We start from the raw sequence: 23927 nt of genomic DNA, 5'->3' as shown, positions 1-23927 counted from the left end.
TATTGTGAGTCTCCTTATTGCTGGTCGTTTAATGCTTTTGCATACTATTGTAACTGTTTCCTATTAATACCAGTTGGGTCCTTGTTGATTATTACAATTTCCTTACCCTGGCCCTACCTAGTTTAAGGGTTGTTGCTCCTGTACTTTTATACAAGCCCTCCTCTGCATAGCACATTTCTGCAGCAGCTCAGAGCGACCGTTCTGTGGGGTGTCTTTTCAGCTGCCCAGGCAAGCACCCCTGTGTATAGCTCAGACTTCACCTCAGCCTGCCTCTCCCTTCTGCGGAGATGGTAGAGCCCTCTGGTGCATGTGCAACCTCACCTGCCCTCTCAGCAAACCCCCCACCTCCCGAGCAGGTGGGCTCCCCATCAGGCTCCCAAGAGGTGCCAAGGTTAGTTGGGGGACAGACATGCGGCTCCTAGCAACCCATCAAGGATGTACAGCTACCTGGTTGATCCTTCCAGTAGCATATGCTTGTCTCTAAGATCAGCCATGCATGTGTAAGTACACACTGCGGGTACAGTGAAACTGTGACTGGCTCATTAAATCAGGTATCGTTCCTTTGATAGTTTCATCTTTAACTTGGATAACTATAGTAATTCTAAAGCTAATACATGCTGACGAGCGTTGACACCTGAGATGGGTGCCTTTATTAGACTAAAAGCAATCCGTGCTCGCCTGGCTGCTTTAGTGACTCTAGGTAACCTTGGGCCAATCACACGTCCCCCATGACAGTGGCGAAACATTTGGATGTCTGCCCTATCAACTTTCGATGGAACTTTCAGTGCCTACCATGGTGACCACAGGTAACGGGGAATCAGGGTTCGATTCCAGTGAAGAAGCCTGATTAGCAGCTACCTCATCCAAGGAAGGCAGCAGGTGCGCAAATTACCCACTCCTGACTCGGGGAGGTAGGGACGAAAAATAACAATACAGGACTCTTTTGAGGTCCTGTAATTCGAATGAGTACACTTTAAATCCTTTAACAAGGATCCATTGGAGGGTAAGTCTGGTGCCAGCAGCTGCAATCATTCCAGCTCCAATAGCATATATTAAAGTTGCTGCAGTGAAAAAGCTCATAGTTGTATCTTGGGATCGAGCTGGTAGGCCACCCCAAGTGAACTTAGGCCTGTGCCAGTCCCTGCCTCTGAGTGCCCCCTTGATGCTCATTACTGAGTTTCTTGGGGTCCAAAGCATTTCGTTTGAAAAAATAGAGTGTGGAAAGCAAGCCAGTTGCCTGAATACTTCTAGCGGGAATAATGGAATAGGACTCTGGTTCTATTTCTTTTGGGTTTTGAAACTGGCGCCATGATTAAGAGAGATGTCAAAAGGCATTCTTATTCTGCCTCTAGAGGTGAAATTCTTGGACCTGTGCAAGACGAACCAAAGCAAAAGCATTTGACAAGAAAGTTTTTATTTATCAAGAATGAAAGTCAGTGGTTCAAAGAAGATCAGATACCTTTGTAGTTCTGACCATAAACGATGCCAACTAGCAATCTGGCTGCGTTATTCCCATGACCTACTGAGCAACTTATGGGAAACCAAAGTCTTTGGAATCCGGGAGAAGTTTGGTTGCAAAGCTGAAACTTAAAGGAATTGACGGAAGGGGACCAACATGAGTGAAGCATGCAGCTTAATTTGACTCAACACAGGAAACCTTACCCGGCCCGGACACGGAAAGGATTGACAGATTGATAGCTGTTTCTCAAATCTGTTGGTGGTGGTGCATGGCCTTTCTTAGTTGGTAGAGCAATTTGTCTGGTTATTCTGATAATGAACCAGACCGCCCCATGCTAACTAGTTATGTGACACCCAACGGTCGTCATGCAGCTTCTTAGAGGAACAAGTGGTGCTCAGCCACACGAGATTGAGCAATAACAGGTTTGTGATACCCTTACATGTCGGGGGCTGCACACACGCTACACGGAATGGATCAGAGCATGTCTACTCTTCGCTGACAGGCAAAAGTAACCTGCTGAACCCCGGTCATGAAAGGGATTGAACATTGCTTTTTTTTCCATGAACGAGGAATTTCTAGTAAGTTCAGATCATAGGTTTGCATTGAATAACTCACTGCCCTTTGTACACACCGCCCATCTTGGGGACGAAACAATCTCAATGTTTAAATGGGTAAGAAGCCTAGCATGGAATATGAGTGCCTAGTGGGCCACTTTTGGTAAGCAGAACTGGCACTGTGGGATGAACCGAAGGTCGGGTTAAGGTGTCTGATGCCGATACTCATCAGACCCCAGAAAAGGTGTTGGTTGATATAGACAGAAGGATGATAGGAATTGAATACTGCATCCACTAGGGAGTGTGTAACAAATCCCCTGCTGAATCAATTAGCCCTGAAAATGGATTACTCTGGAGCATCGGGCCCATACCCGATAATTGACTGTGCTGAGAGCCATGGGGGTTAAGCCGGGAAAAATGGGAGGGCTGCTGCAGTGCGCATGGAAGCCCGGAGCGAGGGCCCAGGTGGAGCCACCACAGGTGCAGATCTTGGTGGTAGTAGCAAATATTGAAATAAAAACTTCAAAGGTCTAAGTGAAGAAAAGTTCCATGTATACTGCAGTTGAACATGGGTCAGTCGGTCCTAAGAGTTGGACGAGTGCTGTTCGGAGGGGATGGGCTCTGTTGGCCATGGCCGATCGAAAGGGAGCCAGGTTCAGATCCTCGAACCCTGAGTTGCTTAGACAGCACCCTCTCAGCGTCCATTGCAGTAAAGAGGATAAATGTCAGATTTAATTTTCATATGCCGTAGAGTTTGTACATTTACAGAAAATATCCTCTCAATTTAGCTTCAGGAGCTTTCTTTCAAACCTTATTCATGAAATCCCACCTTGGAACACACCACAAATAAAATCAATATGGTACTATCAACAAACGATTTACATTTGAACTAAAATCCATTAAAACCCTCCATATGTTCTCCTTTTTGTGATCCGCATAACCTGCCATTCACTACAACCCTTGTATGTAAGTGGTGTACCATTTTTGTCTTGGTTTTTACATATTTTTAGTGAGGGGAGATTCTAACTGAAACTGAGAAACAAAAAAAGAGACCAACAAACACATTTGAATGAATGAATGATAGCATTTGTAAAGCGCAACGTTCACTCCGAGGAGCATCTTGGCGCTGTCATAAACTGGCGGGGCTGTGGTGAGGAATTAGTGAGAACAGTCAGGTGTAAAGGTCAGATGAGTGATAGCACTAAATGTGCTTGGGCCGCAAAGATCCAGGTTTTTAAGAGTTTCTTGAACATGGGTTCAGACTGTGCCAGTCTCCACTGGGTTGGCAAGCTATTCCAGGCCTTTAGTTCCCAGGACTGCCATTTACTTTCCCCCTTTAGATGAGCGGTGGAAGGCGGGGGTGCAAGAATATTTTCCGAGGATGATCGCAGAAGCCGTTGGGTAATGTATGGTTTAATTCTGGATCTTAGATATTTTGGTCCTGTATTCCTGAGGGTTTTGTATATGATTACTAGGATTTTGAAGAGAATCCTTTTATGTATGGTCAGCCAGAGAAAGGTTTTGAGTGCTGGTGTGGGATAGGACCTCCTTGGTAGTTTTAATACCAGTTGAGCTGCCTCGTTTTGGGTTGTCTGTAGTCTTTTCAGCGCTACCTGTTTTGCTCCTGCATACAGGCTGTTGCAGTAATCTAAGCAAGACAAGATTAGGCCTACTGCCACTGTTTTTCTGGCTGTAACAAGGAGCAGATCGAAAAAGTCTTTGAGGGTTTTTATCATATGGAAGCACGTGCCCGCCACCAAGAGGGCTGGCTGGTGAAAGGACAGTGCATGGTCAAATTGAATCCCTAGATTTCTCAATTTTTGAGAGATGCCACTCACCGTGAGTCTATCTACCAAGATCTCATGGGAGACCGTGTTAAAGGCGGCCGATAGGTCCAGCAGAATCAGTACTTTATTCTTACCTTGATCTAAAGCAAATTTTAAGTTTTCTGATGTATGGAGTAGCACTGATTCTGTGAAATGACCAGGCCTAAAACCCGATTGCTTGGGGTGCAGAAGGTTAGCTTTTTGCAGCTAGACGTTTAATTGCATGTTGACTAGCTTCTCTGTTATTTTGCTCAGACATGGTAGAAACAACATGGGTCTGAGATTGGAGAGAGTCGCCTGGTCTGGTAATTTTCCTTTTTTGGAGGGCTATAACTGAGGCGATTTTCCAGTTATTAGATACTTTTGCTAGCTTGAAAGAGGAGTTTTATTGATGATAGGGTTCATGATTTTATTAAGAGCATGTAGGATTTTTTGGGGGCAGGGATCGAAAGGAGACCCTTATTTACGTGATAAAATAGCTTGCCCGGACTATTCCGGGCTAATTTCCTTAAGCAGTTGAGACCTGTTCTATTTTCTCAGACACCTTCTTCTGTAGATGGGGAATTTCTCTCCTTAAAATCTTTTTTTAGATCTTTAATTTTATTGTCGAAATAGTCAGCTATCTGGTCACATACGTTTCGTGACTGCGGAATTTCGCGTTCTAGCACTTTTAGGTCGGTGAAAGATTTTACAATGTTAAAGATAATTTTCTGATCGGACGCTGCCTGGTTGATAAGATTGGAGATGTGGGCCCTCTTTTCTATTCTGATTTGTTGATGATATTGTTTAAGAGCTGTTTAAAGGTGGTGAGCTATTCTTGTTTGTAGTTTTTTTCTCCATATGGGTTCCAGTTTTTCACACTGGCCTGGTAGCTCGTTTAGCAGAGGGGTGAACGAGGGGACAGAGTTTTTATTGGGTAGGCTTTTACTGGGTAAGGTGGGAGCTGCAAAGGTGTTGAATAATGAGGCCATCCAGTCATTAAACATGTGGGTATCTGTGAAGGTATGTGGTATGTGGGTAACAGGTATGTGAATTAAGGTACAGTTAAAAAAACATTATTAGAAAAAGTATGTGTATATAAAAAGTATGTGTATTTAAGGTGGATGAAAATAAGTAGGATGTTTACAAAAAGGAAAAGAACATACAAATAGAGGGCGTGTGATCAAAGTAAGGAAAAGTACAGTGCTTTCCAAGGCAGGATTAAACATTTCTAAAAAGTAACAACACACAAGCATACACCAATCGAGACACCGACACAACCATCCAAACACTAAAGCATCAAATATTACACCCAGGCATTCCATCATGTACACCCAGGTATACAATGATGCATACACTGAGATACCCAGACGCACTCTGAGGTTTACACAGATCCACCCAGGCACACACTGAGTCATGCACTCACTTAAAACATTACAATATCACAGGACATTTCTGCAGAGGAGACTCTAAGCAAAGCAAAAAATTGTACAACTTCAGATTGAAAATTAGCCCTAAATTGGCAGGGTATGCCCAGACGTGGGTCCCTCGCTCACTTTGCCACTGGATTCATGCTAGCCTGGCTGATGAGGGGTGTTACCCCAAAACCGGTCCCAGGATGCTTGTTTCCTGTCCAGGGAAGACCTAGCTTGTCAGTTCGGGCTGGACTGTTCCCATGAGGCCCAGGGTAAAGACTGAATAGCATATAGCTGGGTCTGAACCGGGGAGGCAAAGTGAGCTAAAGAACAATGATCGATTCAACCCAGGTATCTTGACTGTGGTTCAGTGTTTGAAAAGTTAAAGCACTTCATCTCTCATCTAGTTGTGTTTGCTATGTTCACTCTAAGGGGCCAGAGTATGCTCAGACATGGGTCCCTTGCTTGCTGTGCCACTGGATTCAAGTTAGCATGGCTGATGAGAGGCAAAACCCCATAACTGGTCCCAGGATACCTGTTTGCTGTCCAGGGAGGACCTGGCCTGGCTGTTCATGCTGGACTGTTCCCATGGAGAGCAGGCACAAGACTGTTTTGCAGATGCATGGTGAGCAAAAGGACATTGGATTTAACCACATCTCTTGACTGGGAGTGAGTGTTTGAAAGGTTTTAGCACTCCGTCCATCATCCTGTTGAGTTTGCTAATGCCTTATTATTAACACACGCATTTGAATTGCAGAAACTTCACCGTTACTGTGCAATTTTAGAACATGTAACAATAACTTCTATCTTTGTTTTCTCTCTTTTAACAGAGATCAATGGAACTGTTTTCCGCAGTCACTCACTCTTCAGTGCAGCCACTCATACACCAACGCACTTCTCACACACCAACTCACTTAAACAAACACCCACTTAAACAGCCATTTATTCACCCATACAACTACTTGCACACCCAGTCACTCACTCATACAGCCATTCAGACACCCACTCACTCATCCATATAGCCACTTACATGTTCACTCACCAACCGATACTGGAGGGGTCACACAGCCCCTTCTTCTTTTACTTAGGGCCAGCCCCATAGATGTGGTGGTCCCCATGTCTGAAAACAGCCAGGAGAGGGCCACGTGGCCCCCCTCATTGTAAACTATTTACAAAGCCCCAGGCGGGTGATGGTCCCTGGGGCCAATAAAGGCAGTGGAAGGGGTTCTGCACAGCACCCATCCCATTTTTTTTTATAAAGCCCTGGGGATGTGATGGCCCCCAGGGCTCTTAAAAGCTTCAGGATGGGAGCAGGTCATCCCCCTTCAGTTAAAATTACATCTGCCTGCCTCAGGGAGGTGGTGGTCCCCTGAGACAAGATTGGCCATAGGGAGGGGGGGCCATGTGCATCCACCGGGTCCTGAACCACCCGGACTAATAATTAAACAAATGTAGGAGCCGGGGCTTCTTTTCTTTTTGCAGCGATTTTGCCAATCTTCCTGATTTTGCTGCAATTTTTGTTTTGTTTCGAAAAATGCTGTTTGGGCCTAATGGGGCCTTTGGGGACCCTAGCACCAGGGTTAGCAGGTCAGGTATTCCTATACTGCCCCCCTTTCTCTATTTATAGGTCGAGCTTAGCGCAGCGTGCATGAGCTGCTCTAGGAGAGGGCCTCTTGGAAACACTCTGAGCATTCAAAAAGCTTTCTGAAAGCTTGTGCGAGTAGTTGTGACATTCTTTTGGTCTTTGCATGTGGCTTTCAAAAATGAAAGCGCGCATTTGGCAAAAGGCAGAAGTATGTCCCACCTTTTTCAAAAATGTTCACTCCTATGGCCTGCAACTGTCGGGAGCGAGCAGCAGCGGGCAGGGTGCCATCTGTTTTTCTAATTAGCGTGTTCGCTTTCACTTTCGTCGCAGCGCGGCCGCACTGGTTACAATGTAGCAGGTCTGCTGTGATTTGTATCATCTGACATGATCCATGGTTTCCTAAATTCTGAGGGTGCCTGTCATCCCTGCCATAAATACCCTGCTTAGTAATGCACTTAGAGAGGCTTCAGCATACACAGCATTTTATATGCGTGTTTCATTTCATTTAAATGAGCACACATATACAGCGTAACTGTTCATATGAAAAAAGCAGAGCAGACTTACCAAACTGTGTGATTTTATGAGAAACAACAACATTCCCATTGTTTTATTTATTTCATGCATAGAAATACAAAAGGCAATCAGGAAAGACAATACATGCTGAACTTCCACCGCCGAGACCTGATGAAAGGTCACAGAGTTGATGGGAAACATCCTTTACACCGCGGATGTTTAAACGCAGTGCTATTACGACGCGTCCTTTACAACGCAAGTCATAACCACGACTTGCGCTGGAGGGCGCTACAGGATTAAGAATAGTATATTTACTATTCAAACACCTTCCCTAGTATCCACGGGGACTGGTGTTAGAATAGTAAATTATGCTATTCTCGATCTGCGCCCCCAACGCAAGTAAAAGACGCGTTGTAACAGCACGCGTTGTGACGGTACGTGTCGTAAAGTCATACATCTGAGTTGACACTTGGTCATTTAGCTCTAAATTCCACTTGGTGGCTGAGCTATGCCACCTGGCAAGGCACTGCACTTCCGGCTATTTGCTGTTCTCCTGACTGAGGCTTGGTATTAGGCACTTTGTTGTGACCATGACCACAGGAGTGGGGGATATTGGGCTGTGGGGGAGATCTTGTCTGTGGGCCTGGTAATGGAGTGTGGGTGGAATGAAGATATGCGATGCTGAGGACGAAAAATCTTCCTATTTTGGAAGTCTGTTCAGCCGAAGATCCTTTAATTACGCTGCCAAACAGGATTACAACGAATTTTTCTAAGTTTACTTTGAGCGCATAATGTGTTAACTGTAGTATAAAGAACAAATGGAACACGCTAATCACTTTAACTCCTTAACCACGGCACAAATTCTGCTGCAGTGCGGGAGTTCTATTAAGTGGGCGGGCCTTGTTGCCCAACGGACGTGTACAGTACTACCGAGGTAGTGCTTACGAAGGCCGTTGTCCAACGCGCATACGCAATGGGTTAAGCGCACCTTTAAAAATGTATGAACGGCACCACTTTTATTTTAATTTCAAAGCAATTTATTGCCTTTTCAAACGTGCTCAGCAGCTGCTTTTTCACCCTTCCCTCAATCGCCCCCACCCGCTGTTCACTGTAGATAAAAATTGCTGTCCCAACCAAGCCTCTCTTCTCCCCACCCCTCTTCCATTAAAGATTTCCCTTGTTGCCGTCTCCTGAGCTACAGTCGCCATATTCACTGTAAGCGTGCCCTTAATTCTTTATGTAGGATGCCGCTTTTATTTTAATTTTGTTCTATGTCTTTGAGTGTAATGGTTTATGAGGAACTGCAGTTTTTATGGTGGGCATCATACCATGTAAGTAAAATGATTACAGTTTACATTTTGGCTTTTAAACAAATGCCCTTTTTTAACTTGTTTAGTGTGCTGCACTTATTTCAGAGGTACTCATTGGCTATACAGTCCACACGTGCCTGTGCAGGACCTGTGGACGCTATTTTAGCTATTCTGCTCTTAGAGATGTGGTTTCTAGCCACTTGCCACTTGCACTTTATTGCTGGACAACTTCCTCTTTTTTTATTGTTCAACTTATCCCCACCCACGCCCTCTTTCTTTTCATCCTGTCCCTCGCTCTTATCCTGCTTCTTCCCGCCCATCTCTTCAATCTCGACCTTAAAAGCAATATGAAGTGGCCAGAGCTGGCTGTTTCAAAGCGCTTTTTAAATTCATCCTGTTTCTGCCTTCTCCCCGTTAGCCAACCCCACCCAAATGCTAAAACCAATAGCTCGCCCATTGGTGAGACATATTGGCTTTGTCAATGCTTGTTACCTTTGTATTCCAAAATAGCTGCCAACACTTTGTGGACTGTTCACCCCTCTAGATATACAAATTTTGTTTTTATTTAATTATCTTGAAAACTACCGAACTGATTTACACCAAATCACAAAAAGCACTCATTCTGAATCAAGAGCTAGCTTTCTGCCAAATTTGGTGTATTTCTGTCCGGCAGTTCGGGCTGTAGTCCTGTTCAAAATCCCTATGAAAATTAACATGGGAAGCTCACTTTTTTTACCCCTCCCCTTTTACTTGGCCCCTACTTGACAGCTCACCCTAAAACTTCCCATGCATAACTAGAACCAGGAGGACATTTTTTTGAGAATATTTCGTGAAGAATCATCAAATGGTGTCAAATTTATCGGCAAGTCAAAAAATGCTTTTCCCATTGAAGCTAGGCCCTAACTATGAAATAATGTTTCAGTGGTTCAGCTCACTTTGTGTGATTGCCTCCAGTGAGGCATGCGGAAGCTCTATGTTGAAGGAGACACTTTTATGAATTATAATGTATTGAAACCCTCAGAGAAAGTATATGTTTTAAACGATACAAAGTAAATCTATTTTTGCTGTGTGGTCACCTCAGATGCAATACGTTTCCAAAGTCCCAGAATGAGGTAGGAAGTGAAACAAACAACACAACATTTTAGTCACTTCTTCATCTATGAAGTAGGTTATAATTTCAATTACAAGATTTCAAGATAATTCACATTTGGAGGCACTTCTTGTGTTAAGCACTTACAAAAATTCTGTATTTTGCAATAAAGTTTACATCGCTACCTTGGCGCCTCACATTCAAAGGAATTGTTCATGACGGTAATGAAATTGAAGGTGTATTCCAAAAAACCTTACATTTTCCAAGTTTCAATTTACTCAAGCATGAACACCGCAAAGTGTGCTGTGCAAGGACCCAGTAAAGGGATAAGCATACTCAGTAATAAAGATCCTCTCTGATATGAAGACAGAGTCGTGTTGGGCACTAAGGAGGCACCCAGGTTTTCAAAGGGATCATAAGCCGCATAAAGATGCCAGCTCACGTTCTAAGGTAAAGACTAATGAAAAAGTAATGTTTCAATGAAAAAATCTTTACTTGCCATGCATACATTTCTTTTGAATTAAATGTTTTGCTTTTTTTACTACATCTGCTTCTTTATAATAGACTGACTGCATGAGGTGAGCAAACATGTTGAACCTTATGTGCATCATATACTAACTTCTATGAGAATATAAACTGAACAACGTTCCTTCCATATTATTAACAGTAAATAGTTGTATCAAAAGAAACCGATATGTGGCAAAAATGTTTTATTAGAGCCCAAGTAAACAACATCAGTCCTGAGGAAGATCGCTATGATTTGATCTTCCATGACATTGAAACATGGTGACAGATATGAAAAAAGGAAGAGTTATTGTAAATATGTTAATGAACTAATTTCAATGAGGAAGCCATCAGTGTACCATCTAAATATAATCCTTTTTAATATTCCAGCCTTGGTTTCCTGCCTGGGTCTCTCATTGATCAGGATGTGATATTGAAATGGAAAATTATGAAGAATATTTTGGTTATAATGTTTGGATGCGTGACTAATGTACATATGGGCTTCTTTGTGTAATGAGCACATGTATTTTATCCTTAACTCTTGTACCGTTTTGGGAGTTCACATATGTACATATATTGATCACTTTGTAGTAACAAGATGATTGTACATCACCAGGATATGTTGGGCATGAATTGAAGCTTTTTTTTTTAAAGAAAATCAAGATTATGAAGTGGGCATCTAAATTACCTAAAAATGATATTTTCTTAGTAAAATCAAATTTATGGCACTTTAAAAGGTTCTATCTCTTTCAATCCTGTGTTTGGGTCGCTCCTTCAATCTGCTTCACAGGACCAAACCCAATACATACATCCACTTGGAAAAGGGCAACCGGTCTGGAGAACAAACATGCCCAAAATGAGAAAAAGAACCAGTCTTTCACTGTATCCAAGGCAGCGCAGAGGGTGGGATATGCTGGGGCTCGGGATTGCCCCAACAGCCCATGTGCTGAGTCAAAATGTGCATATTTTCATTCAGGACTAACCCAGGACGTCAGGCACACTACAGAGAAAGTGTGTGCTGGCTCTAAGGGGCTGCCAGGAGTGCCAAGGTTGCTGGAACCTTCAATTAAAATGTAAAGTATCACCATAAGTGTTCAAGGTGCACAAAAGTGTGACCTCGGGAGACCTTTCTACAGTTTCAAGCTCTCCTGGAACTGGGACGTTTAGTCTTATGTCTCTGGTGTGTAGGAACCTTTTTCCTGCATGCACTGTATAGTATTGAACATTGGAATCTTTGTTGACAGTCACAGTACTAACAATTAATCATTGCACTTATTGTTGATTGTCATTAAAAGTTGATCCTATGCCCAAAAAAGTTTATTACTGTTTGCCCTGTGTTTTTACCCTATAATTCAGTCTTTAATTATTGTGATTATATCATGAGAAAGGCCAGTAGGACTGACTTTTAGCAACTACACCTTCTATATGAGTTTAGGACCAAGGGACGTGTTGGGGTTTAGGGCTGCTGGGACACAGGCCATTAGAAGGTAGCTCCATACGAAGTGCATTAGTCGCTTCATCTCGTCTTTAATGTGACCCCCTTGTTGGTTGTGATGCCATTTAGAGGATATCACCATAGACATTTTCACCTACATTTTCTGTATATATTTGCACATTTGTGCCTATGAATTAGTAGTGTGAGTAATAAAGTACTTTTCTTTTGATAATAAAATAGACTAGGTGGTCAATAATTGCTAAGGGCTCCATTAGGATGACGGGCGGACTTTGCCCGCCCGTCATCCCATCGTAAATCGGGACCGCCCGCCAAAAGGGCGGGGGTCCCGGGAGTGCCATTAAGATATGCCCGCCACAGTGGCGGGCACATCCTCTATTTTCAGCATTGTGGCGGGCGGTGCTCTCTGCACCGCCCGCCACAATGCTGGAAATGCACTTTAACATTGTCATGTGCAAAGCGGCAGGCACCGCGCGGTGCCTGCCGCTTTGCAAATGACAATGAAGGGGGGTACCACAGGTACCCCCCCACGTGCACCCCCCACCTGTACTTCACTCTGGGGGCCCGCAGGGGGCCCCCAGAGCGAAGACCGCAGGCCTTTCGGTGGCGGAATCGCCGCCGCGGAAAGGCTCTGCACACCAACCATCATAATATGTCTGGCGGTGTCTATTAGACACCGCCACCATATTATTCTTTTTCCGCCCAGGCCGCAAGGCGACCGGGGCGGAAAAGTGGCGGGCGATGTTTCCCTCTGTCGCGTTCCCCTCCGCCATTGTAATGTGGCGGGGGGGGGGAAAGGGTGGCGGGCGGGCATTTCTGTCGGGCGGATCGCCACCGCCACCATGGCGGTGGCGATCCGACCGACATCCTAATGGAGCCCTAAGTGTTTTGTTGCATTCCAGAGTGCTGTGTCTCGAAACATAGCAGCTCCACTGACTAAGCTTTAGACTGTTTTGCCGAGACTGTTTTGATTAGTTTTATATTCATTTGCAGTTTATTATAGCATGAACTCGACCCAAAGGGATGAAGAGTAGCTTTACATGTGAACAGTTACCATTAATGAGCACTTAAATGTTCACTGCAATACTCAGTCCTGAAGACAAATCGAAAAAAAGCAAATAGCAAGCATGAGAGGGAGTTAAAACATATATAATTTGCCAACGAGTAGGTGAAATACTGCATAGTGAAGGCCTCCAGACATATAGTCTGCCCTTGGGTTTGATAATTTTTCTAATGCTAATGATCATCCAAACTGTTGAGTAATCAGAAGATCTTTGGGATTGTTTAATATGCCTAGAAATGTTGTAATGCCCTGCATTTTGAAGGCACTTAGTTGTGATCTACAACATTAACATTACATGAATGCAAACAACGGAAGACAGAGACAGCCTTTGCTTACCCTACTGTACACATCTGCTCAAAATAAAAAATAAAGTCTTGTTTCTGTTATATTCACCGAATAATGACTGCAATATCTGTATTGACTCCTTTTACGATTAACAATTGCATTCTTTACAGAGGGAACACAAAATTAGATCGCAAAATGAAGTATTGGCACTTCATTCAAAAACCTAATTGTGTTCAGTAAAGAGACAATATTATGACATTCAATTATTACAAAAACGAAATACCCCCCAAAATAGTTTCTGCATTACGAAATCATGCAATGAAACCTTGAAATTCACTGAAGAAAACTGTGGTACATTCGGAGCTAAGATCGATGGTGGAGCACAAATATGTCATTGTTGTGACACTGTCTACAACACAAAGTAATAAAACCATAGAAATTCTCCAGTGAAGTGACTGATGCACCTAAAATTACCTTGCACCACCAATATGAAGTTTAAATAAGAGAATGATCAGGTTGTTGAGTAAGTGAGACTTTGAATTATATATTAAATTAAGGTTTGAAGTGCAAATCTATTTTGTGGTTCAGAAGTCTGTTATTTGCAAAGGCATAGACTTTGCAACTGCAAAACCAGTTGGTTGCAATGTTCAAAATGCACTTTGGATGTTTCAAATGTCTTTCTGAATAGCAAAATGGGTATTTAATGGGTGTCCTTTTCTCCTTAAAAAGTCAGTATGCAATGTATTAATGCATTGGTATTTTATTTGCAGTCACAAACCATTGATCTGTACCAAGTCTCCGAAGAGCAGGATAACACTTTCATAATTTGTAAGCTTGCAAATGCGTTACTACCCATTTTTGGGAGACAAAGGGATGGCTCGCAATTTATGAATGACAGCTGCGGGCATTATGAGAAAAAGACAGTTTACCCTTGACATAATTCACTGGATGAATAATTTTATTTTTGAAAGCAATCTCCTTGGAAGCTAGGGACAGCAAAACAAAAACAAATGTTGACAGTGTATGTGAATGCATGGCTGGAGGTATGCTGTCACTCTCAGGCATCAACCCATCCACAGACAACCCTTCATAAAAAGTAACAAACTGGTTCCTCCCTTATTCATATTGGTGAGGCAGAGTGCTATGACTGATTAATGTCCTATTATTTACCGGTAATCTTCATTACTCCTGGTTCTGTTGTCCTCATCCCATTCCTTAACAAAGTGGAGATGACCATCTCCGCAACAGAAAAAAAAGAACAGCAGCATGCTGGGATACCCAACCCACTCCCCCCACTGGGAGTACATAAGCGGGACAAGCCCAGCATGCAGCCTAAAAATACCAAGTCTACAACCGGAAAGCCGGCCGCCAGGGAGGGAGGAGAGGCATAAGGAATGAAACAAGGGCAATGGGACCAGGAGTAATGAAGATTAACGGTAAGTAAAAGGACATTACCCCCAGGTCCCTCCTGTCCTCGTCCCATTCCTTAACAAAGTGGAGAATACCAAAGCAGACAACTCAGCCTTTCCGGACTTCCGCCAACGCCAGGAGCACCTCACCAAACAATTGCACCACACAATGGCAGAATGAGCCCACAAGAAAAGAGAAAAATGCAGGCAGGAGCACACAAAAAACGACACCCCCAACCAAGTGGACAGAGCCGTGACCCCAAAACCAGAAGGGGACGACCAGCAAAAAGCATTAGAATCCCCCAGGCAAGCCAGAACGAGGCCCTACATGCAGAGCCAAGCCCCAAGGGAACAACCAAAGCGGCCAAAACAAAGCCCCACCACCCCGAATGACCAAAGGGAGCCCAGGAGAAGGGGAAGTGCCCCAACGGAGCAACTGAGCCAGGAAGGGCAATCGACCAAGGAGAAACCACCAAGGGCGAAGCCCATTGCCCCAGGCACCACCAGGCAGCCACCAAACCAGGGACCAAACAGGCAAACCAGGCCAACGGCCAGGAGTAGAGGAGAACAGGCCGCACAGGGCGGCAGGGCCGAAAGCCCAGGAAGGAACACAGCAGAGGCAAGACAGCGAGTGAACTCCCCCCCAAAATAGGGAAGAAGGTCACCATCATGCAAAGGAACCACAAACGGCCACACCAAAAAGCAAGGGGAAGGAAGACGAAACCGAAGTGGCATGTCAAAGCAAGAGAGCATGGAAAGACAAGACTAACCACAGAACCAACCCCAACACACCAGGGGAAGTCAACAGCAGAGCCGCAAAAACCAAAGAGGGCAGAACCAAACAAGAAAACAAGCACCTACCCAGAGGAACAGCTAGGAGAAAAAGGGGGCATGGAACCCAAGCACGACCCCCAGCCGACAACAGCAGCAACAAGGAACCCGGAGGCACAGAAACACACAGAAGCCCCAGGCCACAGGGCAGGAATGACCAGCGGCTAACCCCAGGCGAGACACCAAAGAGCAGCAGGAACAAAAAGGCCGCAACACCAGGAGAAGAACCCGGGGCACAGGAACTGGCCAAGCGACCAGGCCTGAGGCGCACCCCCAAAGCAGGAGACACCAGGATGCAAAACCCAGCAACCTGCCCAACGGAAGCCAGGTAGAGCAAAGAAGTGCAACCCGAAGCAGACCCAGACAAAACCAGGTCACAAATAAGAAAGACAACATCAGGGGCCAAACACGGAACCGGGGAAACCAAACCTCAGAACCGTGAAGGAGGAATTGCCACCAACCAAGAGCCGAACCACCCACCCGGAGGACAAAGGAGGACACCAAGGAACCACTGAAGGCGAACCCCAAGAAGAGCTGCAGAAGGGCAAAACAGGAAGGACCAACCAAGAGGCCAACAGCCCAACCCCACAGATGACCCACAAACATCCAAGAAGCCAGACGGAGAAACCTGCATGCCTGCCAGCCAGGAGGCTCCCAACACAGCGCCACCAGGACCCAGAAGGGGAGGTAAAAAAAAAACAACCAAGAAGGGGCACAGGGAAAGGCACAGAAGCCAACCACAGCCTGGACACCCAGAGAGGAGAAGGAGCAAAATGACAGGGAGGGAACCCAGTAGCCCACACAACGGCCGCAGCGTAACAGACAGCCACAAAGGAGCAGCACAGAAAGCCACAAGCCCAAGAGAATGAGCGGCCAAGAAAGGACTCAAGCAGGGGCCAAAGGAGGACCCCCAAAGCAAAAAAAAGCCCCACAGCACAAAGCCTGACCAATCCAAGCTGAGAGGCGCGCCAGCAACCCACACGCACAAGTGAACAGGAAGCCAAACACAGGGACCGCAAGGGCAAATCCAACAGAGGCAGAGCTCGGCCCCAAAGCACACCAGAACAACCCAGGCACCAGAAACCAAAGGAGCAGAGCCCGGAGAAGACAGAGGTGCATCACCCACCAGGGCGCGGGAACAGACTCAACTAAGGGGAGAACAAACACCCCAGAGCCAACAAGACAGCAAGGGTGACAGGCACCACAGGCCGAAAGCATCCCACACGGGAGTGAGAAAACAGCTCAGGCCCAATGACAGGACCCCAAAGGGAAAAGGCCAGAGCCCCAGACCCGAGTCAAAGCCAACCACAACCCCAAGGTGGAAAGAGAGAAGTTGGAAGCAGCAAAGTGGCCCACGAACCAGGGGAGGCCAACATCCAACACCCACAAATCAGGGAAAGCGCACATCAGACCAGGGGGGGGCATAGGAGCCGAGCATCAGAGGAACAAGTGGCCACCCAAGGCAGAGGCCAAGGAAGACCAACAACACCCAGCCAGAACCGGAGCAGTAGCAGGTGAGATGAAAAGCCCAAAGCGCAGCAAGCCACCAAGAGAAACTCAAGCGGGGCGAAGGAAAGCACAACTGGAAACCAAATCCCTGCAGGCAACACAACCCAGCAGCATGCGAGAAGCAAACCCAGCCAACTCCAGCCAGACCACACCAGGGGCACAACTAGCACCGCCCAGGAGCCAACAGCCCAACAAGGCCAAGGGCCCACCAGGACTGAGGGAGGGCACAACAGACCCCCCTCCAACCTACGGAAAGCAAGGGGGAGGACACAGCAAACCCGTGGAATAGCAAGAAGAAACCAAACACCCCGAGCACTGGCCAAACAAAAGCACCCGGAAGCATGCAAGAAGCACCCAACAGTAAAATCTGCAGGCAGTAACCCAGACAGGCATGCACCAGTCCCCAACCCACAGAAGGGAAGGAACTAAGAGGTGGAAAGACAGCAGGCAAACAAAGGAAGCCCAATTATTACAAGGCACCAGGACCTGAAAAAAAGGCAAAAATGCCCAACAAGCAGCCAGTGAAGCCCAGGGAGTACAGGAGCCACAGGGCAGGATGGCCAATGGCCCAGAGCACAGAGCAAAGAGGCCACAAAAATAAATCAACAATCCACGGGAGAGATCGCACCAAAGCGAGCCATGGCCCAGCAAGCAGACCCTACACCAGGGATGAACAAGGGCCAACCCAGTCGAACCATAGACCGGGCAGCAGGAGGAACAGAAGCCAAGGCCGCAGGGCAGCACAGCAAGCAAGAACCCGCCAGGCGGCATGCACCAGGTGGACAGGCCAACAGCAGTCCCACAGAGACCGACCCGCAGCTCAGATGCCAATCAGCAACAAGCGCTGAGCAAGCAAAAAGTCTGAATACCTGGGAACACACACAAAGGGAGCCCACCGAATTCCAAAAAAAAGCAGCGACACAGGGGAAACCACGGCCCAAGACATAACAGAAGACCCACAGTGAAGGCAGGGGAGCTGAAGCCCCAGGCTGCCGAAGACACCGAAGGTCAGCGAGGACAGGGGCAGTGGAGGCAGAGAACCAGGCTGGAGACAGCAAGAACCCCGGACCTAGAGAGCAGTAGCACTGTGACCCACGCCTCACTGAACCAGCAAAGCAGAGAGGGCCAGTATGCAGGAACATGAGCCTGCAAAGAGAAGCCCGAACAGTAATCCACCAGCACTGGGAGAGACCTGAGGACAACGGGATCCAACAGCACCTGAAAGAAAGCAAAGAACCCACATGGCAAGGCCGCAGGGAGACCAGCGCAGTGCGGAAGAGCGCAAGCATTGCATATATGAGGCCCCAGGTGCAACCCCTGGAGGCTAAGCCGCCCATCAAGGCACTCTCCAGAAGGTCATCCTGCCAATATCCCAAGGAAAAGAAAAGGGCATGGGGAAGACACACTACACCATGGACGTCATGTGCCGTACCAGTAAAAAAACAGAACGGCTACACGGTACTCACCAAGGGGGCAGTAAGAATGCATCACAAGCTCACTGCCCCCCAATTGCCAGCCCAGTCGCCTTCCAGGAAACCAGCGCTGGGCAGAGAAGCCCGCCGAAAATAGCGTCCGAGACCACAGCAAGGCAAGCCCCCGCACCATCCCAACAACAGCAGGAGCGCCATGAAGAAGAGTAGGCCGGCAGGACACAAAACGCCAGGCAGGGAGTCCAGGAGCATCACCCAGCAGAGCCCGAGGACCCACCAAACAGCCGCAGCAACGCGTCCCCCAGACCGGCCAAGCCACAGGGAGACACGCAATGCAACCCGGAAGAGACCGGGAGGAACGGCACCCCAGCTGCAAAGGGCCAGTCGGCCATCAACGTGGCTCCTGGAAAGCCCAGCAGGCCCTGAGAACGCGAAAAGAGGACACGAGGACAGCCCAGTATCCCAGACAAGACGTCCAGCGAAGACTCCCAGCTGGTAAGTCCAAACATGTCCCATCCCGTTGGAAGACAGAAAAATAGAACAGGCTGCATGCTGGGCTGGTACCGCTTATGTACTCCCAGTGGGAGGGAGTGGGTTGGGTATCCCAGCATACTCCTGTTCTTTTTTTCTGTTGCGGAGATGCTCCTCTCCACTTTGTTAAGGAATGGGATGCGGACAGGAGGGACCTGGGGGGTAATACATAAGTCACAATTAGGTCATCTACTGGCTTGGAACCTCTTGTTAGTACTTTAGACCATGCATTCACCAAATCAGACACAAAGCCAGTCAGTAATCGCACAATTGTTTGTCAAAGAAACTATTGCTTGTTAAATTGTGCAAGTAATCTGATTTGATATGGCTGATCATATGCCTTCCTAGACCACTGAATGTTCATCATATGCCACTAAATGATTTTAGATTTTAGATCTGAGAAATCCTGCAACCGCGTTGCCGAGTATTTAGCGGCGAAGGTGGAAAAGATTTATTCCTCCTTACCTGAGTCTTCCTGTGGGAGCGGGGGAGTGGAGGAATAACCTATGGTGCCCTAACATTACAGTGTCTCCATGAATTTATTGTGCTCATCCCGGACACTCTCAAACAGATAGCCACTAGCATTAAATCAGTTTCACCAAGGAATCCAGCTACTTCCAGGGTGCATCAGAGGGAGCATGGATAAGATATCTCATGGAGATGTCCTTTCGCTCTAGAGTGGTACCTAATACATGGAAGGAGGCAGTGGTGCTCCCTTTACAAAAGAAGCCCCATATCAGTGCTGAGCAACTTGACAACCTGCGACCCATCTCCCTGCTCCCTTATTTTGCTAAGGTAGCTGAGAAGATTGTGAATATACAGCTTACAACACATATCTGTAAAAACAACCTTCTCCATCCCTCTCAGTCTGGCTTTCGGGCCCTCATCTCCACCGAATCAGCTCTGCTGTACTCCACTGAGATCATTCTCATTGTCCAATCCACCATCCTGGCCAGGTTAGACTACGCAAGCGTCCTACTTCTGGGCGCTAATAAAGCCGAGACAACTAGGTTCCAGCGAATACAGAACGCTGCGGCCAGGGCAATAGTAGACCTCCCCAGAAGGTGTTCTGCTAGAGCCACCATACACAGACTTCACTGGCTTCCTGTGGAAGCCCGCATTCAATTTAAGGCCCTGACCACTGCTTTCAAAATCCTGAAAATGGATGGCCCGAACTTCTCCGTTCGCTTTTAACACCTTACACCCCCCAACAAAATCTGCGTTCTACGGGGCAACACTTAGTAGTGGTTCCCCGCACGAAGTTCTGCTGCATAGGGGGTCGCTCCTTCAGACTATTGGGAGAAAAACTTTGGAACTCCCTTCCCCTCCACATCCGTTGCCTCGACAACTTGTCCGCTTTTCGCAAAGCAATCAAAACTCACCTCTTCCCACCTCTATAAACCTTTTTCTCCCCCCCTTGCAGGTTGTGCTATGGTTCTTAGCGCTGGGACGCCCCGTTGCTGGGGCAGCTGTCGCGCTCAACAAACCTATAACATAACATAACATAACATTCGGAAGCATGTGGATGAAGGGCAAACAGCGGCCCTTATTCTTTTAGATCTTAGTGCCGCTTTCGATACTGTTGCCCACCATACTCTGCTGCAGGATCTAAAGAGAGGCGGTGTTGTTGGCGGTGCCTTGAAATGGATGGAATCTTTTCTGTCCGAGCGTAGCTTTCAAGTTATGCAAGGTGCTCACTACTCCAGGAACATCAAGTTGACGCAGGGGGTGCCTCAGGGCTCTACCCTGAGCCCGACCTTGTTCAATCTTTATGTCGCCACCCTGGCAAAAATCTCAGATAAATTTGGGATTAATGCCCTGTCCTATGCCGATGACATCCAGCTGGTGGTCTCTTTGACTCAAGCTTGGGTTGACGCTGCCTCCAACTTCATGTCCTGCTGTCAAGAACTGGCTCGTGGATGGCTAACAACTGCCTGAAGCTGAACGGTACCAAGACTGAGGTGTTGGTGATAGGGAAGGCTCCGTCAGTATGGTCATCGGCTTGGTGGCCCCAGACGTTGGGCTCTACCCCCACACTGTGCGAACAAGCTAAGAATCTTGGGGTATGGGTGGACAATAAGCTGTCTTTTAATTACCGTACTAGGGGGGTGACAGGCACCTGTTTCGGTATCTTACGGGGTTTATGGAAGACCCTTGACACCCTTCACATGGCATCTAGGAAGATCATGGTGCATGCCTTGGTGACCTCTCGCCTGGACTACTGTAATCTCCTGTATTTGGGTGCAACTGACAAGTGCATTCGGAGATTGGAGTGCATCCAGAATGCAGCTGCGAGACTAGTTCTTATGCTACCGAAGAGAGCCTCAGCCAAAAGAGCCCTGGCCTCCCTGCACTGGCTTCCCATCAGGGAGAGAGTGAAGTTTAAGGCCATGTGCGTGAGCCATCGGATTCTACAGAAGAAGGGGCCTTCATATTTGCATGGCCTTCTCACTCCTTATGTACCAACCAGACTGCTTAGATCGAGTGGGAAAGGAAAGGTGCATATCCTCAAAATCATGAGATCCAGGATGGGGGGCCGCTCTTTTAGGTACTTGGTGGCCCTGATGTGGAATACTCTCCCTCAGAGTCCCTGGTTGGAGTACTCTGAATCCATCTTTCGGAAAGGACTGAAGACCTATTTGTTTCCTGTGGTCTAATTTGTTCTGTTACCAGGTTACTGTGGATGCTGCTCTCTTTTGAGCTGTTACCTCAGCGCGGGCACTCACTGGTTCAGTGTAACCAGGCGCTTCAGAAATGCAATTATTATTATTATTATTATTAGATTCTCTATTTTATTGTATTGTATTGCATTGTATTTTATTGTTCATCTTCTTTTACCCTCAAAGTGTGATAAGATCCCATTGACTTTGTTTGGGTATTGTAAAACTGCAAATATGTCATGATCATTTGCAAGAAGTGGTCATATACGTGATCTTATATGTCATATGTTATTAAGTGTATAATATGATTTGTTGTCTTTGATATTGTATTTTACATTAAAAACAGTGCATGGGAGTGGGACTTAAAGTTAAATTCCACCCCCAGATGAGTGGGGATTTTAGTGGTTTCAGAATTTGAATTGTAAAATAATATCATTCATCTACTGTTGTTAGGTGAATTTCACATGTCTGAACAAATGTTACTTACAACACTGAGCAAAGAACTAGAACCCCCTTTTCTCAAATATATTGTCACTGAACATATGTACATTTTCTCAGACTCACAGAGAGACACGCACATTTGAAATCACTTGTATGAGGTGAAAGGTTGATCAATAGTTATTAAACTTGCTTTGAAATTGTGTTTTTCATTGAGAAGTGGGAAGACCCTTCTCAGGCAACCACTACAATTCCTTTCATGGTGAACCACAAAAAATTAACCCAAGCATAGCCCTCTGGTAGCTTGGCACAAAAGCAGTCAGTCTTAACTTATAGGCAATGTGAAAAGTATTTATGCAGCACTGAAACTGTAATAAAGTGAAAACACAACAGAAGAAAAAGACCACACCAATTTAAAGAAATAGAGTAAAATGTAATTAATAATTTGAGACTAAAACAACAAAGAACCAATCAGTAGGACTGGAGAGATGTAATTTAAAAATTTTGAGTAAATATCACACCTAAAAGCATAACACACCATTCGCAGTAATTTGGTAGTGCTGCACTGGGGGAATGTCACATGTTCAGGCCAACCATGTTGGAGTGAGGGCTGGATACAGGGACCACATTAGTCCTGCTGAAAAAGTTACCTTCTTGAGTCTGGTGCAAAGAGGCCAGTTTATGGTGGAAGAGGCCACCAGGAGAGCGTTGCAATGGTCATTGTTGTAGCTCGAAGAGCAGGCTGTGCATTCCGTATAGTTGTTGCTGTACCACCAAGATCCTGTTGAATGTCACTGATGGTCGTTGCTGGAGCTCCATGTTGGTGGTCACAGCAGGCTGTGGTCCCTGTAGTGCAGATATCGAGTTGACGGTCTTTGCCAAGTGGTCATTGTAGAGCACTGAGTCAGTTAACTGAAGCTTTGCATTGACTGTCACTGTGATAGCCAATATCCTGGCTCAAGCGGGCCCATTCGCAGTTGGGCAGAGCCCAAAAATTCAGGATTTCTCCCTTTCTTCACAGGTTGAGCTCAACTGATGGTATTCAAGGGTCGAGGAGCTGTGAATGCACCTCTTAGGGATCAGGAACTCATTCCAGCACAGGCCAGCAGGGCTAAGGCAGGTCTAGGCAGGTCCAGTGTAGCCAGTGGGCGGGGCAGTTGAAGTGATGCCTTTGGAGCTTGTTGTGTCCTTGTAGCTCAGAATAGGACATCAACCACCTGACCCTAGTGTGGTTCCGTGATTCACGAACTGGGTTTGATGGTTCCGAACCCGTTCAATAAAGATTGTCGGAAATAGACGATTTTGGTGTCAGCAGACCGCAAATGGCGAGTGTAGCTTGTCTGAGTGTTTTTGTATGAATCGATATAGGAGAACACTCTGTATTTAAGGATATAGTTTGAACCTCCGGGTTTCATTTTGTATACGGCAGCCATTTTGTGTGGTTGCCCTAACATAGGCCCGACGACTGTGGCCGAACGAGTCCTTGAGACACGTATGCCTTATCTGACTTCTGGGTGACCTGGCGGAACTGACTCCTTGCCCAAGGCCGACCTCGCTGAGCCAGTTCCTTGTTCAGCAGCTGGTCTGATGAAGATCAAAAAGCAGGACGTGCCCGAGTTTATGGTACACTGCTCCCACCTTTCTATCTCCTTTCCAATCTGTTTCTGCCTTTCCTTTACGACATAATCATTGATTTGGGTTGAAGGCTTTATGATGGGTTTGTCCGACCTGATCGAACAGGAAACTTGGGAATGTGCGTGGTCACTTCTGGTGGGCTGGACAACGGAAAATGGGATTGTCCGAGATTGTCGTCATTCGCTACTTTTGAAATGTTACACTGTCATTGGTCAGTTTGTATGCACCGAATGTAAATTTGGAATGTTGCCTGAGGCTTGATTTTTGGCATAGAAGACCATGCTCCACTTATTGAATTTGTGCAGTCTCTGACGAACCACCCGTGTGTGCTTCGTAGATCTCTGTTTCTGGTTGCAGCCAATAAACTTTGGTCTTTGACGTCATCAAGAAGTATCCTGTGTCTCTGTTTGCCAAGACAGGGGAACTCGAAGGTTTCAGGCGTTCTCCC

The 23927-nt window shown here is 46.4% G+C and overlaps 1 pseudogene; it reads left to right on the top strand.

Moving 5' to 3' along the window:
• The first annotated feature begins 444 nt into the window (after positions 1-444).
• Positions 445-2155, top strand: LOC147747667 (18S ribosomal RNA; annotated as a pseudogene).
• Positions 2156-23927: the final 21772 nt, after the last annotated feature.

Source organism: Lissotriton vulgaris, chromosome 1_1 (genome assembly GCF_964263255.1).
Source record: "Lissotriton vulgaris chromosome 1_1, aLisVul1.2, whole genome shotgun sequence".
NCBI lineage: Eukaryota > Metazoa > Chordata > Amphibia > Caudata > Salamandridae > Lissotriton > Lissotriton vulgaris.
The sequence above is the reverse complement of the archived record's forward strand: the minus strand, read 5'-3'. Positions and strand labels throughout refer to the sequence as shown.